Source organism: Hordeum vulgare, chromosome 3H (assembly GCF_904849725.1).
Source record: "Hordeum vulgare subsp. vulgare chromosome 3H, MorexV3_pseudomolecules_assembly, whole genome shotgun sequence".
Classification (NCBI taxonomy): domain Eukaryota; kingdom Viridiplantae; phylum Streptophyta; class Magnoliopsida; order Poales; family Poaceae; genus Hordeum; species Hordeum vulgare.
In genome coordinates, this window is record NC_058520.1 from 537504132 (window position 1) to 537510173 (window position 6042).

A 6042-nucleotide genomic window follows, 5' to 3' on the forward strand; every position below is an offset into this window, starting at 1 on the left:
ACAAACAAAAGACCAATAAATAGGCCCCTGATTGGTGTTGATAGTGTATATATGTATATTGTATGTGTGTGTGTGTGTATATATATATATGTATATATGTGTACATATATATATATATATATATGATCAGAGAGTACTTCCTTCATAGAGCAAATAAACACAATACAGAAAGACCATCACTAATTTCCGTTTCCAAAAGATACAACCTCACTGAATTTTTCCCTCAATTGTGAATTAAATTCTCGTCTAAAGACAAAATAGTGCAAATAAGTTGAAGTTATTTTCCATGTATGTTTATTTCCTATATTAAGTTGAGAGCAATGACATATAGCTCATATTATGTATGTTTCTTTCCCCAATGCTGAATTTTTAGGTTCACAATCGTCTTAGCACTACCTCTTTCCATTGCATCCTTGATATATAGTTATGCAATGCTTGATGGTTCCACCTAAAAGCTTTTACTTTACAGTCCAACTCCTTATTATGGCCTTTGTGGCGTACATAAATTCAATTTTTACACCTTGGTCTTTCAAATTCTTTCATTTAGCTGAACTTGCGCATGCCTTCTCGCATTGGTCACGTTTGGCATTCTGCAGGTAAGAAGGAAGGAATGATATACAAGATGTGTAAGTAAACATATCTGTAATACCTAAAGGATTATTGTTGCTTTTTTGATTTTACATGCCTGCTCTCAGTTATGTGGGGTCTGGGAAAAAGGCTAACAACTAAGAACTCTGCAATTTTCTGTATTTCTGGTCACCCTTATATCTTTAGACTACTGATTCATTTGATACTTCATAGTTCTATGCAATAACTATAGCTAGATTTATGTAAGATTCTAACATAATGGCATATTATCTATTTATATGAGACAACAAAGGCTCCTACAACGCTATAGCATTACTTCAGATATTTCCATATCTGCATTGGTTGTGGGTCCCGACGGGTCCGATGGCTTTATTTAGGTTTGTCAACTTCCTGTGCATATTCTGCTAGCAGCCTCCGCAGTTGTATACTATTGCCACTACTTTCGTAAAATATGGCTTATTATGGCATGCCCGAGTATATTTATCCTAATGGAATGGTTGAGCACCCCAATTTATCTTGTTCAATTCTACTTCCATTTGTACAGAATTATTGAGAAGATTATTGAGGGACAATGCCAAGGATGCAAAGGAGCAGCCAGTAGTAAATCTATTCTGTAGTAATGCTTGCATGCAGTACAATTTAATTTGATCACTCGTATTTATTTTGTGTGCTATCTAGTGTATGCCAAGGAACTCAAATAGTGTTTTGTATTTATATATTGCTGATGCTCATCTGATCTGAGCTTGCTAAGGGCAAGGATAAAGCCACAAGGGAGCTTCAAACTTCCACTACTCATCTAAACAAGATTCAAAACATTAGGTACGTATCTTGTACATCACCATCCCACTCACCATGATTTCCATAAATAAATTGTTCCTGCATTTACTCGAAAAATATTGGAAATGCATTACATCAATTTTAGACACCTGTGGGTGGGCATTATTACACATAAAACCATCTAGTATTCCTAGCCTTATGCTTTTGTGCCGATGTTGATGCCTAGTGAAGTTATTTTTGTGCCGCAAAAAACTGTTTCTTGTGTCCGTTGTATGTGGATGTGAACCTTTCTTGGTCTGTTGTGGTGCAGGTGCTGGATGAACCAGCCGAGCTTCTTCTACCAGCAGAAGTTGGCCTAGCGACGATGAAGGAGTAAAAGGAGCAGCAGTTGCCATCGTGCTCAAGAAATGTATGTCGCTTCCTGTAGTGAGTCTAGCATGTAGCTTGTATCTTAGGTGACAAACCTTGTAGTGCCAAAATTTCTCATAGTGATATCTATTTATCTATGTGTGATATGGATCACCATGACATATGTGATATATATTGTGTGATATGGATCATGCATGAACATGTTCTGTTCATATATGTGATATGGATCATTTGTACTATGTGTGTCAGTTGCATTCATGTAAATATTTCTGTCTATACGGATCATTGGTGTTTATAAGAATATGTATTGTCTATTGAAGTACCAAAATAAAGCAATGCAAAAAAAAGTGTGTACATATGCTTTGCCGTCTGCAGATGATCCCTCGCTGACGGCTAAGTATCATTTGCTTTGCCGTCTGCAGATGATCCCTCGCTGACGGCTAAGTATCATTTGCTTTGTCGTCTGTAGAACCTCGGGAGACGGCAAAACCCCCATATAATTTGTTGTATGTAGTTCTTTGGCTGACGGCAAAGAATTAACGCCGTTCGGGTGGTTCTGTTATGTATTTTGCCGCCTGCCTCATAATAGCTGACGGCAAACCATTTTCACTGACGGCAATTTTTTTGCCTTGTGCTAGAAAAATGCCGACGGCAAAATTACCCTTTGCGGGCACATGGGTTGACGACATTTTTTGCTGTCATGGGATGACGGCAAAAATTTTGCCGTCTGTAATTCTCTCTTTGCCGTCTGTAGCGTCCTGACGGCAAAATACCCGATTCCTGTAGTGTCATGCAACAGTTATAACACGGAGAGATATGTGGCTAGCTCCCGTTCGTCAATGTGATGTAGACATGCATTCCGTGTGTAGTCATAAGTGCTTAGGGAAAAGAACTTGCATGACATCTATTGTCCATCCCTCCCGTGGCAGCGGGGTCCAAATGGATACTACTGGATATTATGGTTCTCCTTTTAATAAAGAACCGGACCAACGCATTAGCACTTGGTGAACACATGAACTCCTCAAACTATGGTCATCACCGGGAGTGGTTCCGGTTATTGTCACTCCGGGGTTGCCGGATCATAACACATAGTAGGTAACTACAACTTGCAAAGTCGGATCTAAAACACACATATATTGGTGACAACATAATAATTTCAGATCTGAAATCATGGCACTCGGGCCCTAGTGACAAGCATTAAGCATGGCAAAGTAGTAGCAACATCAATCTCAGAACATAGTGGATACTAGGGATCAATCCCTGTCAAAACTAACTCGATTACATGATAGATCTCATCCTACTCATCACCGCCCAGCGAGCCTACGAATGGATTACTCACGAACGATGAAGATCTTCATGGAATTGGAGAGGGAAGAAGGTTGATGATGACGATGGCGACAATCTCCTTGATCCGGAGCCCAAAACGGACTCCAAATCTGCCCTCCAGATGAAGAACAGGATGTGGCGGCGCCTCTGGATCGAAAACGCGATGAAATCTTCTCTCTTGATTTTTTTTCCGGGACGAAAGGGAATAAATAGCGCTGGAGTTCAGGGCGGCAGGGCCACGTGGGCCCCACAAGCTTGGTTGCCGCAGCCGGGGGGGCGGCAACAGGGCTTGTGGCCCACTGGCCCATCCCCTCCGATGGATCTTTGCGCAGGTATTTTTCATATTTTCCAGAAATATTCTCCGTAATTTTCAGGACGTTCCGAGAACTTTCATTTCTGCACAAAAACTACACCATGGCAATTCTGCTGAAAACAGCGTCACTCCAGGTTAGTTCCATTCAAATCATGCAAATTAGAGTCCAAAACAAGGGCAAAAGAGTTTGGAAAAGTAGATACGATGGAGACATATCACTCTTCACCGTTCGTGAGTAATCTCATCGTAGGCTTGCTGGACGGTGATGAGTTGGATGAGATCTATCATGTAATCGAGTTAGTTTTGACGGGGATTGATCCCTAGTATCCACTATGTTCTGAGATTGATGTTGGTACTACTTTGCCATGCTTAATGCTTGTCACTAGGGCCCGAGTGCCATGATTTCATATCTGAACATATTATGTTGTCGCCAATATATGTGTGTTCTTGATCCTATCTTGCAAGTTGTAGTCACCTACTATGTGTTATGACCTGGCAACCCCGGAGTGACAATAGCCGGAACCACTCCCGGAGATGACCATAGTATGAGGAGTTCATATATTCACCAAGTGTTAATGCGTTGGTCCGGTTCTTTATTAAAAGGAGAACCTTAATACCCTGTAGTTTCCATTAGGACCCTGCTGCCACGGGAGGGATGGACAATAGATGGCATGCAAGTTCTTTTCCCTAAGCACGTATGACTACATACGGAATACATGCCTACATTAGATTGACGAACGGGAGCTAGTTACATATCTCTCCGTGTTATAACTGTTACATGAGGAATCACATCCGGCATAATCATCCATCACCGATCCAATGCCTACGAGCTTTTTACTACTGGTCCTTGCAACGTTACTTTGCCGCTACTGCTCTCACTGCTGCTATTGTTACTCTGTTGCTACTGCTGTTACTCGGTTGCTACTGGTGTTACTTTGATGCTACTCGTTACTGCTGCTACTGCTGCTATCATACTACTTTGCTACTGATACTTTGCTGCAAATACTAAATCTTTCAGGTGTGGTTGAATTGACAAGTCAACTGCTAATACTTGAGAATATTCTTTCGCTTCCCCGGGAGTCGAATCAATAAATTTGGGTTGAATACTCTACCCTCGAAAACTGTTGTGATCCCCTATACTTGTGGGTTATCAATTATCCTTTTACATTATGTTCCTTAGTGATTCATGCATGTTCTTGGTTGCTTTTTATTGCTTTGGCCGAGTAGTATATTGTAACTCCAAGAGGGAGCGTTATGCATGTTTGTGGGTTCATACCCCTCGATGTCTACCTCACAATTTTTCACCGTGTGCTATAGCTATTTTCTTATTAGATGCTTTATTTTGATTTATTGTCATTGTGGTGCTTATTGGGTGAAATTGTTTGTGGCGATAGATTATCCGGAGTGTGAAGCTTGTTATCTAGACACGCTCGAGTTCGACAATCGTCAACAAGGCAAGTCACATTGATCATATTTTACCTATGGTTTTATATGCATAGAAGTTCTACCTTCTTCACCTAATTGCACGCAAAGTAGGTACTTGGAAACTTGGATCTTGATGTAGTATCATGTGGTAGGCACTCATCACCCTTGTTACTTTGGCCGCGATGTTACTTTGCTATGCTCCTAGTAGACGGGGTTTGGTTGAGTGTTTATCATGAGTGTTGTGATAACTTAATAATCAAGACCTGAAGACTCCAAGACTTGCAAGACCTCAGAACGAAATATACCTCTAGGTGAAGGATGGTTTAGATGGGCTCCCTGGGGAAACCAGTGGATGACCCGGGATGCATGGAGAAGCGCCATGACGTCTTGCGGAAAGCTTCAGCCAGGCACGAAGAGATGGATGGATGCTTCAAGACCCAAGGCTTACCTGCACAGCCACAAGTCATTATGGGCTCTGGCTTGGTTGGACTACGCGACGACTCTGGACGGGCGGTGCTACGAGATGTAGAAGAACGGTAGGATTGGATGGGCACCGACAAAGGCTCAGAGGAACCCGTTGAAAGACCATGTTTTGATCATTCGGTCCTCAAACACTCTGTAGTGCGAGGACATTCAACGGAGGCGATCAAATCTTGTGGGGAACGTGTGCAAAACTCTACAGAGTACTCAAACCTAATCGATTAGCCGTGTCCACGGTCATGGACAACTTGAGCCAAAGGAACTGAAGTTATCAGGAATTCTCAACACCATTTATTATTGATGTGGGTAATATTTATAACTTGGGTATGACAAATGTTTGGTGGAACCTTCTCATTAACAACCAACAATGTAGTAAATTTTGCTTTTTCCCTCTCTCTTGTTGTAGGAAAATTTGCTTTACGCAAAACTTAAACTACAACCCCACCTGCCATATATGCATATAGTATAGATGATATTTTCACCCCTGTCTTTTGTGACTTGCCGTCATATTCAGTATGCTGACCTACACGTATGCAACGTCTTATGCTGAAGATACATTTCTTCGACGAATAAGAGTACGATTCAGGGTTACGGTCTTCACTCAACTTGTCATTGGTGTTTATTGGGACTCCACTCCCCTTGACTGTTTCCGCTGAGATTTTGAGGTATATATCAGTTTTACGTTATTTACATGTGATTGCACTTTGATATATACATTGATGTACTGTGTGTGCCAGCATACTGATCCAGGAATGGCATAGATA